At 38.0% G+C, this 12,161-nt stretch overlaps 1 protein-coding gene across 10 annotated transcripts in view; it reads right to left on the bottom strand.

Moving 5' to 3' along the window:
• Pcm1 (pericentriolar material 1) overlaps window positions 1-11,953 on the bottom strand; it is a 96,613-nt gene extending 84,660 nt beyond the window's left edge. For 6 of the 10 annotated variants that reach the window (XM_071610442.1, XM_071610443.1, XM_071610445.1 and 3 more), the window contains exons 1-3: window positions 11,588-11,952; window positions 11,380-11,426; window positions 9,976-10,042 (exon numbers count right to left, since the gene is read on the bottom strand). The gene's annotated coding sequence lies outside the window, so the exon portion shown is untranslated. Of the gene's footprint in view, window positions 1-9,975; window positions 10,043-11,379; window positions 11,427-11,587 lie in introns of all 10 variants that reach the window. The other 4 variants (XM_071610438.1, XM_071610441.1, XM_071610439.1 and 1 more) reach the window with 4 other exon arrangements.
• Window positions 11,954-12,161: the final 208 nt, after the last annotated feature.

Raw genomic sequence — 12,161 nt, 5'->3', positions numbered from 1 at the left:
ACAAAATGTTCTGCAACTACTGTTTTCTAGAAGTAATGACATTAATATTAATGTCAGTAATATTAAAGGAGCTCCAAAAATACAAATGCAATAGAGGTGTTAGTGTACTTTTTAGAAAGTACTAAAAACATCTGGTGGCAGAGTTCTTGCCTGGCATATAGGGTCCTAAGTTCAATCCCTAGCATGACAAAAAAAAAAAAAAAAAAAAAAAAAACGTATTAAAAGGAAATTGTATTTTTTTAATATTTATTTTTTAGTTTTAGGTGGACACAATATCTTTATTTTATTTTTATGTGGTGCTGAGGATTGATCCCAGTGCCTCATGCATGCTAGGCGAGCACTCTTATCACTGAGCCACAAACCTCAGCCCCAAAAGGAAACTGTTTTTATTTTTTTTTTTTTAATTTTTTATTGTGGGTTGTTCAAAACATTACAAATTTCTTGACATATCATATTCCACACTTTGATTCAAGTGGGTTATGAACTCCCACCTTCACCCCATACACAGATTGCAGAATCACATCAGTTACACATCCATTGATTTACAAATTGCCATACTAGTGTCTGTTGTGCTCCACTGCCTTTCCCATCCTCCCCCCTCCCCCCTCCCCACCTCTCCCCTCCCCTCCCCTCCTCTCTCTCTACCTCCTCCACTGTATAACCCTGAGGGTCTCCTTCCATTACCATGCAATTTCCCTTCTCTCTCCCTTTCCCTCCCACCTCTCATCCCTGTTAAATGTTAATCTTCTTCTCCTGTTCTTCGTCCCTACACTGTTCTTAGTTACTCTCCTTATATCAAAGAAGACATTTGGCATTTGTTTTTTAGGGATTGGCTAGCTTCACTTAGCATAATCTGCTCTAATGCCATCCATTTCCCTGTAAATTCTATGATTTTGTCATTTTTTAATGCAGAGTAATACTCCATTGTGTATAAATGCCACATTTTTTTTATCCATTCGTCTATTGAAGGGCATCTAGGTTGGTTCCACAGTCTTGCTATTGTGAACTGTGCTGCTATGAACATCGATGTAGCAGTGTCCCTGTAGCATGCTCTTTTTAGGTCTTTAGGGAATAGACCAAGAAGGGGAATAGCTGGGTCAAATGGTGGCTCCATTCCCAGCTTTCCAAGAAATCTCCATACTGCTTTCCAAATTGGCTGCACCAATCTGCAGTCCCACCAGCAATGTACAAGTGTACCCTTTTCCCCACATCCTCGCCAGCACTTGTTGTTGTTTGACTTCATAATGGCTGCCAATCTTACTGGAGTGAGATGGTATCTTAGGGTGGTTTTGATTTGCATTTCTCTGACAGCTAGAGATGTTGAGCATTTTTTCATGTACTTGTTGATTGACTGTATGTCCTCCTCTGAGAAGTGTCTGTTCAGGTCCTTGGCCCATTTGTTGATTGGGTTGTTTGTTCTCTTATTGTCTAATTTTTGGAGTTCTTTGTATACTCTGGATATTAGGGCTCTATCTGAAGTGTGAGGAGTAAAGATTTGTTCCCAGGGTGTAGGCTCCCTATTTACCTCTCTTATTGTTTCTTTTGCTGAGAAAAAACTTTTTAGTTTGAGTAAGTCCCATTTGTTGATTCTAGTTATTAACTTTTGTGCTATGGGTGTCCTATTGAGGAATTTGGAGCCCGACCCCACCGACTGTAGATCGTAGCCAACTTTTTCTTCTATCAGACGGCGTGTCTCTGATTTGATATCAAGCTCCTTGATCCATTTTGAATTCACTTTTGTGCATGGCGAGAGAAAGGGATTCAAACTGTTTTTAAATGCAAATTAGACAGCTAGGGATATAGTTTAGTGCTAAAGTACTTGCCCAGCATGAAGAGGCCCTGGGTTCAATTTCTAGTACTGCACAAATAAGTAAATATGTTAGAAGATTAAATTATGATATTTAAGTAAAAATTCTCATATGCTAGCTTTTTCCTCAAATACAGTATGCTGTTCTTTCTTCTTTTTTGTTTTTTGTACTGGAGGTTGAAACCAGGGCCTCACACATACTAGGCAAGCATTTTATCCCTGAGCTACATCCCCAACCCACATGTTTTACTTTCTGTCAAAACAACAATAAAGTAAACTCACTTTAAGATAAATTAATTAACAATATATTTGGAGAAGGTCTTACATTCTATTTCTGAATTACAATAAATTTCCTATAGCCAGCTACGTTGGTAGCCCACACCTGTAATCCCAGCAACTCAAAGGATGAGGCAGGAGGAGTATCTCAAGTTTGAAGTCAACCTCAGCAGCTCAGTGAAGCCCTAAGCAACTTAGCAAGATGCTGTGTCAAAATAAAAAATTAAAAAAGGGCTGGGATGTGACTCAGTGGTTAATCACCCTGGTTCAATCCATGATATTAAAAAAAAAAAAAAAAACCTTAAATGAAGAACTTGTTCTAAAGGTGAATTTATATATCAATGACTAAATATTATTAAGTAAGTTCCTAAAACAGTTTAAAAACTGTACATTATAATTATTTGGGGAAAAAATTATAGAATTTTTAAAAATCTTTTAAAAGACTATTTACTAAAGTCTTATCTACTGTTAGTAAAATAATTTTGTCCACTGTTATACTGCAATTGCCATATAGAATATTAACTTAATAATGATACCAAATGTAATTTAAAGGCACATAACAGAAGTAAAATTACTAATATAAAGAAATAATTACTGGGCTGGGGATGTGGCTCAAGCGGTAGCGCGCTCGCCTGGCATGCGTGCGGCCCGGGTTCGATCCTCATTAGCACCACATACAAAAAAAAGATGTTGTATCCGCCGATAACTAAAAAATAAATATTAAAAAAATTTAAAAAAAAAAAAAAAAAGAAATAATTACATTTGGATGAATTCTCAAAACATGAACATTCAGCAGATTTCTCAAAGATAGTAAATATCTCCCCTATACAATGTAGAAAACAGTAGCAAGGGACTGGGGTAGTGGCTCAGCAGCAAAAGAGCACTTGCTTAGTAAGTGCGAGGCCCTGGGTTCAATCCTCAACGCCACATAGAAATAAATACACAAAATAAAGATATTGTGTCCTTCTACAACTAAAAAATAAATATTAAAAGAAAGAAAGAAAAGAGTAGCAAGTCAAAGCCACCATTAAAAATATGGGATCTCAGCTGGGGTCGTAGCTCAGTGGTACAGCGCTTGCCTAGCACATGTGAGGCAAGGGGTTTGATCCTCAGCACCACATAAAAATAAATACAGGTATTGTGTCCATCAACAACTAAAAAAAAAAGTTAAAAAACAAATATGGATCTCTGCCCTCTAAATCTTAATCTATAGACCTATTAATATAAATTAATATTTAGTATAGTAAAAAAAAATTCCCATAATCAAAAGACTAGGAATGTAAAGAGAAATGTAGAAAAAAAAAATCTGGCTGTAAACAATGACTCAAGCCTGTAACCCCAGCAACTTGGGAAGCTGAGGTAGAAGGATCCCAATTTGAGGCCAGCCTACACAACTTAGCAAGATCATAGAAATAAAACAATAGAAAGGATTGTGGATATAAATCAGTGATAGGGTGCCTCTAGGTTCAATCTCCATTAAAGTGGGGCAGGGGAGGGGGACCAATTTAAGCAAGATTTCTGTGGTAGAATCAATACAACTTGGTGACTATTACAATTGGGAGATGAGGAATCAGTTACAGGATGAATCCTAGGTTTCTAGCTTAAGCAACTAGGTATATGATAATCATGTCAAAGTGATCAGAAATGAAACAAGTTTTAATTGTTGAGAGAAAAGAATGATGAATTCACAATTTTAGAAATATTAGGTTTGAGGTACTTATGCTACACCCAATTAAATTCATCTAGTAAGCAAATACAGATTTCTCACAAGAAAAATCTCAGCTACAGAGATAGATCTGTAAGTCATCCAGTCATAAATAAAAGTACTTTGAAAGTGAGCAAGAGGGCTCAGGAAGAAGATGATGAGTAAGAAAGGATTAAATCTTAAAGGACATTCACATTTAGAGAGAGAGAAGAAAAGGACAGCAAGAAGGCACAGAGAGTTTAGGACAGAAAACAGGAAGTGTGCCAAGAAGGGGGGGGGGGGGGCGTGTTTTACCAAGACAAGCATGTGATGAGAAACCAAATGTTACCTTGTCAAATAAGAAAAGCACTGAGATGTGTCCACCTGGATTTAGCAACAAGGTTACTGTTGACCTTGGTAAGAGCAACTTCAGCAAAGCAATGAGTGTCAATTCCATAACTAGAATGCATTATTGAGAGAAAGGAGAAAAAAATAAAGGAAATCACTAGACAACAGTCTTAAGGAATTAATCCATGAAGAGAAGCAAGTAGAAATGATCATGAAGAATAAAATGGAACTATCCTAAGCATGTTTAAAATTTGTCAGGAAGAGCCTAAAGAGGGTAAAATTGAAGATGCAGTGGAGAAAGGAGATTGGATATAGTCTCTGAGAAAATACGAGCAACTGGGATCCAAGGCAAAAGAAAAATGATTAGCTTTTAATTTTTTTATTTCTTTTCAGCTATGTATGACAGTAGCATGTGTTTTGACATATTACATGTACGTGGAGTTTAACTTATTCTAATTAGGATCCCATTCATGTGGTTGAATGATTAGCTTTAGATAGGCAGAGGAACATCTCTTTCACTGAAAGGAAAGGATGTAACTAGAGGGTGGTTAGCAGATTCAGTACTAAGAAACTGAGGGAGATCACAAGTCCTGTGAAGTAGGAAAGATTGTATGTTAAAGGTTAAAGGGTGAGATGCAGTGGCTGCGAGATCTGAAAAGAAAGAGTGGCGAACAGAAAGACTAAAGGCAGCACTAAGTACTTAGGTGAACCAGAGACCATTCACTAGTTTGTTAACATGCATTACATTTTTTTTTTCTTCTCCAAAAATGTTTATAGGCCTTGTAATAAATTCTCCACTGAATTCATCCAAGGTTGGGATCTTGACAGGCAGGTTCAATATACAATGAGATGAGAAAGTTGAAGCTGCTAACAAACAAATGGTATGGGTAATGGATGAAAGAATGAACATCTGAATAAAATTCTTTTACATTAAAGAAGCATTCTTACTCATACTAAAGGAAGTTGAAACAGTTAAATTTGTGAGTTTCACTTATCTAATTTTGACAGTCCTACTGGGTTTCCTTATCTTGCTAATAAAAATATAAAATGTAAATACACTATAGCAATTTTAAGCTACTTGCCATGATTTTTCTTTCTTTTTTTTTAACCAGGGATTGAACTCGGGCACTCAGCCACTGAGCCACATCCCAGCCCAATTTTTGTATTTTATTTACAGATGGAGTCTCACTGAGTTGTTTAGTGCCTTGCCATATGCTGAGGCTGGCTATGAACTCGAGATCCTCTGTTTCAGCCCCCATAGCCTCTGGGATTACAGGCGCACACCACTGTGCTCAGCAATTTTTTTTTTCTTTTTTAAGGAAAATCCTATTACAGAATTCTTACTAGAGAGAAGCATCATATACAAGTAGAATATCACAGTTTTACTACCATGAAAATACCTACAACTGAAGTTTGCCTTTGAAATAAGAATATGAAGTAAAGAGCTGGGTGTGTGGGCTGTGGATGTGGCTCAAGCAGTAGCGCACTCACCTAGCATGCGCGGAGTGCTGGGTTCGATCCTCAGCACCACATAAAAATAAAATAAAGATGTTGTGTCCACCAAAAACTGAAAAAACAAACAAAAAAAAAAAAACAAAAAAAGAGCTGGGTGTGGTGGTGCACACCTATAATCCCAGCTACTTGCGAAGCCTAGGCAGGAGGATTGCAAATTCAAGGCTAGCCTCAGCAATTTAGTGAGGCGCTAAGTAACTTAGCAAGACCCTGTCTCAATATGAAAAATAAAAAGGGCTGGGAATGTGGTTCAGTGCTAAAGTGTCCCTGGGTTCAATCCCCAGTACCTAAATCAATCAATCAAACACAAGGTAAAGAAGAGATTTAAATAATCAAGTAATTAAGTTTAAAAAATTCCCCTAGATTTTTAAAGTTAAGGTATTATTTTTTGAATGGCATTACATTACTCATAAGCGGTCTGGGGTTGTGGCTCAGTGGTAAAGCGCTCGACTAGCATGTATGAGGCACTGGGTTTGATCCTCAGCACCACATAAAAACAAACAAACAAATAAATAAATAAATAAAAATATTGTGTCCAACTACAACTAAAAAAAATTTTTTTAATTACTCATAAGCATCTCTGAAAATACATTACTTCTCAACTAATGGGGTAAAATCAAGATTTTAAGAAATTCTCAGTAATGTAGAAAGGACAGTTTTTTCTCTTAATATTAGTCACAAAATAAAAATTGTTAGAATTTTATGTATCTAAAGGATATTCTAAAGGTTGGACTATTCGGGGTGTTTCCTCTACTGATTATAAAAAAGAAACAGCCTGTTTTGAAAGATTTAATATAGTATACAACCAAGCACTTTTAATGAAAACTGAGAGAAAATGTAAAAGTATTTAGTATTATGTGTAATTTAACTAAATTTTCATTTGAGGAATTTCTTCAATTCTCTGTACTTCCATTTTTTTACTGGTACTTTTTAGTTATACATGACAGTAGAATCCATTTTGACATAATTATACAAGTATAGAATATATCTTATTGTAGTTAGGAACCCATTCTTGCGGATGTACATGATGGTGGGATTCCCTGTGATGTTTTCACATATGTACACAGGAAAGTTATGTCAGATTCATTCCACTGTCTTTACTTTTCCTATCCCCCCTCCTTTCCCTCCATTCCCCACTGTCTAATCTAATCTACCTCCTCACCACTTTATTGCCTTTATATGGGTTAGCTTTCTTCCACATTATCAGAGAGACCATTCGACCTTTCGGGGACTGGCTTATTTCTCTTAGCATGATAGTCTCCAGATCCATCCATCGCTTTTTAAATTTGAGACTTTTCAATTTTTAAATAAATTTCTAGGACTCAGATACCTCTACAATTACCCTCTTCAAATTAAAAAAAAAAAAAAGCCTAACACTGCAAATAAATTGGGAAGAGATGGATAAATTTCAAATATATATACTGCTTAACTTGAATCAACCAAAATTTGACCTTACTATATATCAAGCTTTGTATTAGGTCTATCTTAAGGTACAGTTACCAATGGTATAACTATATTTATTTTTTTAGTTAAAAAAAGTTTTACTGATAACATAAAAACAAGAAAGTTGTACATATTAATAAGGTGACATATGATGTTTATATATATATATATATATATATATATATACACACACATATACATTACATAATATTTAAATCAGGTTAAATATATCTCCTCAAGCATTATCAATACTTTATGGTATACATTTTTAATAGTTACTTATATAGGATATTTTATGCCAACAAAATTTGTATAATATACTCTTGCCTTCTACAAAAGCAAATGTGAACCATCAATGCCAATTAATCTCCCAATATAAAAAATTCTAATTGTTAAGACTTCTTCCTCCCTACAACTATATCCAAAATCTATCAATTCCTTATCATGAATTACATATCCTCCCTAAGAAAAAATCACTAAGCTCTGGTACTGCCATCAATCTCAAATCCCTATTTTTCAATGCCATTCCATCCCATACTCACTAATAACAACTCTATTATCTCTTCCACTGGACCATTACAAACTCCCCATACATCCTCCATCTATTCCCAAACATTCCTCCTGCTACTTTGGCTTCAGTAAAATCCCAAAGCCCCTAAAAGCACCATTTTTTAGTAGTCATTTCTTAAAAAATGTGCTACTTGCTGGGTGTGGTGAAGCATGTCAATAATCACAGTAAGTAGAGAGACTGAGGCAAGGCGATTGCAAGCTTGAGGCCAGCCTCAGCAACTCAATGAGACCCTGCCTATAAATAAAAAACAAAAAGTACTGGGGATGTAGTTCACTGGTAAAGTGCCCCTTGTTCTGATCCCAGTAATAAGACAAAACAAAGATGCTATTTTTCCTATTCTCCTAGAAGGATACTGTTTGCAGACCATTCTTATTTAATGCTTAACTTTTCCTTTTAAAAAATTATTCATAAAAAATACCACTCCTCCTGTCTTGGACACCATTTCCTATTATCCTACCCAAGGCACTTTTCTTAATAACAACTGGCTCCTAGTTTCACTCTCTAGCTTATTCTCTGTGTTCATGAATTGAACATCTGCAATACTTTTTCTAGATTCTGGCCTCAATATCAATGTCCATCTCATCTTCTCTATTCCAATTCCTTTTCATCCTGAATTGGTAATTTATTCAGAGAAATTCTGAAATTCCTTTCTGTTCATAAATTCTAGCATTATATTTTTTCTCACTGCCTCATTTCTGCTAACCTTGCTCTTGGCTCTCCCCCAAATGCTTTCTAGTCCCTTGATCTTTTTTTCTCTCTCAATATATTAATCTGGCTTCCTTACCCAAACCCAAATGCAAGTAAATGCATTCTAAAAATATCTTGCTAGCTTCATTAACTTTCTCTTCTATTTGCCCATTTTGATAACTCTAGATAAGCCCACTACCTGCTTTGTTGCTTCTACCCTCAAATTCTCAAACAGTGAGGAAATAATAATGACACTGGTTGTGCCCACTATTAAGGTACACTATATTCTATACATATACACTTTACCATGAGGTAAAGCACTTTGACTGTTTTGTACACTGTCTTATCTCCAGTACTTTATGGTCATTACATAGTACACCAGAGCATTCAACTAGATTTATAAAATAAATGTAGTACTATGTTTCTCCTGTTTAGATTCACACAAAATTCACTAGTGTAATCATTCTAAACCCTTTGCTTTTTTCAAGTCTCAAAACCATTTACTTCAAAAGGCTACATCCCCTATTAAGAAAATGAAAGTTGGGGTCAGAGGTAGAGCACTTGCCTACCACATGAGAGGAACTTGGTTCGCTCCTCAGCACCACATGAAATTAATTAATTAATTAAAGGTATATAAAAAAGAGAAAATGAAAGTCTTCCAATGTGAATTAACTTGATTATTATCATTATTTTTATTTCTTTTATTTATCTTCCCTAATGTGCTAAAAGGAAAATTAATTTTATAATTCTTTTTATTTCACTAAATGCCTATTACATAGCAAGCATCTGTTGAAACCTGTCACACACTCACATCTAACCTTTGCTGAATTCCATTTTCTTGTCCTATTCTGTTATAGTCTTCCAGGAAAAAAGCAAAACAAAACAAATACACACTCTGAGAATTATAATGAAGATATGAATCAACTACCAATTTGTATTTCTACACAGCAGTCTCATTGCAGGTCCTCATAGGGAAGCTAAAAATCTGTTGCTTTCATAGAAAGCAAGAATATAGTAAACAAATTTTGAAAATAGGCTTTCTTAAAATCTTAACAGTAGAATTAAATTCATATTCTGAGATATTTTTAAAGACCAATTATTTCTAAAGTGGTTTTGACATAATTTCTTCTGATCGTCAACCTTTAGTCATTTAAATTCCAAAGTGCCCTTAACTTTCCCTGAATGAACTTTCCTTAGTAATGACTTAACATGTTTCAATGCACTAGGCACAAAAATTCATGTTAAAAGTAATTTTAAACAACTAAAAGAATTTCTATAACAAACTTAAAAAACATTTTTATGAATAAAAGATAAAACCAATTAACAGACTGTGGAAGGACATTTCAAATTAAATGGATTTTGAAAGAGGTTATACTAATAGTTGTCATACAATAAATTTGAACTCACATGGCCTGAGGAAATTCTGTGAAGACATATTTGAAAAGATACTTCACAAACCATTCTAGTTATTTAGTTATTAGGAATAGCATGGAAGGCTGGCCAAAATAATATGCCAAAAAGCAGAGCAAACAAGGCAGCAGACCCAGAATGTTTGTACAGCCCTCAATCATACACTGGATACCAGTCTCCATCATAAAGTGTTCAGCTATAATACAAGGGAAAATAATAAATATAATGTCAAATTACCTATTTAGAAACAAGTTTTGCAGCTCAGAAACAGCTCCTTTTCTGCTTCACACTTTAAAGTTGTTGTCTGCATATGATTAAAAAAAATCACTTCAGTAAATTCTTAACACTGTGAAGTACAGAATAATAAATATTATATTTGTGGTCTAAAATATATTTAGGAAATCAACAAAGAATAAAAATATAATTTATCAGTATTTTTAAGCTTAAGTTACCTTAACTTTTTTGGAAAACAGTGCATTTAAATGTTAAAATCCCCCAAACCTCTAACACCCTACCAAACTGCAAAATGATATCTTAACATCTTAACATATTTTGTAATAGTAATGAAAACAGCTAATCCTATTACCATTGAAAAATCCGTGAGAAAGTTGATTCTGATTGATCAAGTCATTAACTTTCTATCACTATTCAAGAACTTTGGTCATACGATGATGAAAAATGCAAGGCTAGCTCCTTCATAACAAAATAATCCTGTCTCTATGTAAACACAAAGTGTACCTTCAGTTTAAAAATTCAGTATTATAACGGCATCCAGTTGCCCTCACCAGGAAGGTGATAGGGAGAGAAAGGAGCAGGTGCAACACCCACTCGGGTAACCAGAGAATACCAGAAGGCGGGGTCTGGAAAGCGGTTAAGGGGCGGAGATGAAGTGGGCGCCCAGAAAGCCCGCTTTCCAAAGCCAAAACAAGATCCCCGTAGTTCAACCGACCCAAACCTCAAACCGTCCAGGAAAAAAAAAAAAATCCTAACAAGGTGAGCTGCGGGATGTTGGGCCGCGGGATGAAAAGTGAGCTCTACTGTCCCCCCACCAATGGAGCCAAATACCTAATCCCTAAACGCCAGTTTCTGCAAAGTAAGCAACGTTTCCCAAATCCCACTCAGCATTTCATTCCCCCAAATTTTTGGCCCTAACTAGATCTGCAAAAGGGATGGAGAACAGGGGCAACAGGAGGAGTGTGAGGGAGAGAGCGCTATTAAATCAACATTTCCTTCGCAAGTAATAAACCACCTCTGGTCCAAAGTCAGGAATGTCGACCCTCGCTCGGTTACTCTAAGAATACTAGAGAGCTGAAATCCGGCTGCTCACAGGCCAACCCAACCCTGTAAGGGTCACGACGCTCCTTGTCTGCCCTTCTCCGCCCAGAAGTCTGGGCGTCCAAAGCCCCACAGAATGGAATTTGGGGGGTGGGGTAGGAGGAAGCACCAAGAAGGGGCCTCCGGCCACCAAGGCCTTCCTTTGAGAGCTCGACTCCGGCACCTAAACGACAGCCCTCGCCCTTGTGTCTCCACCCGTAAAGGGGCATTTCTGGAGCACCCCAGAAGCAGGGTGACATCCTCCCCAAGTCTACGAAGAGAGAGACGGGGAGTCTGCAGTCGCCAACGCGTCCCTTAGAAGCTCACCTCGGAGATCGCGTCGGTCGGTCCCGGGGGAGGGGCGGACTGTCTGCCTAGGAGACGAAAAAGAGGCAGCAAAAAGTCTCAGGAGACACTGAGGAGGCGTGGGTCCCAGGTCAGGCCCAACACGGTCAAGCGTCCCAGAGCCGTTGCTCTCCCGCCCCTGTGGCGCGCTGTCCCCGGTTGCCAGGGACCGGGAACGCGGAGGCTTTACCTGTAAACGAAGCAGCCGCTCCTGCGAAGGGCGCAGTGGCGGTCAGCCCCCACGACCCGCCACTGGCAGCGTTCCTCCCTTAGAGACCGCAGCAGGGAGGTCCACAAGTTCCCTGACTGCCTAGAGCCCAATGGCCGCCTTTCTACTTTAGGTACTCGGCGCCAACCGCCGCAGCCACCGCCATCTTAGGACCTCATTGTGGTGGGAGAAGCGGGGCGGGGGGACTGCAGAGGGGGCAACGCGAGGCGAGACATGCGCCGTCACCTCGGAAACCGCCGCGCGGGGGCGAGAACTCGCCGGGGCGGGAGCCGCAATGCGATCTCAGTAAGCGCTAGACTCGAGTCACGTGACCCGCCAGCGTCTACTCTGTCCTCTGGCCTTTTAGTCACGAACAGATTACACAAACGAACAACCAGAGACTACATAGCCCAGAATGCAAACTCGGTCCCGGGTTATGAATTCCCTTCCGCTTTAGGGACAGAGACTACAAATCCCAGCAGTCTGTGCGCTTCCCGGACGGAGGCCTGTGCGGAAGTGGATTGGCCCCTCCGGCCCTTGGAGATAGAGCGTGGGG

This window comes from Marmota flaviventris, chromosome 3, assembly GCF_047511675.1.
Source record: "Marmota flaviventris isolate mMarFla1 chromosome 3, mMarFla1.hap1, whole genome shotgun sequence".
NCBI lineage: Eukaryota > Metazoa > Chordata > Mammalia > Rodentia > Sciuridae > Marmota > Marmota flaviventris.
This window is presented reverse-complemented; position numbering and strand designations above follow the sequence as displayed.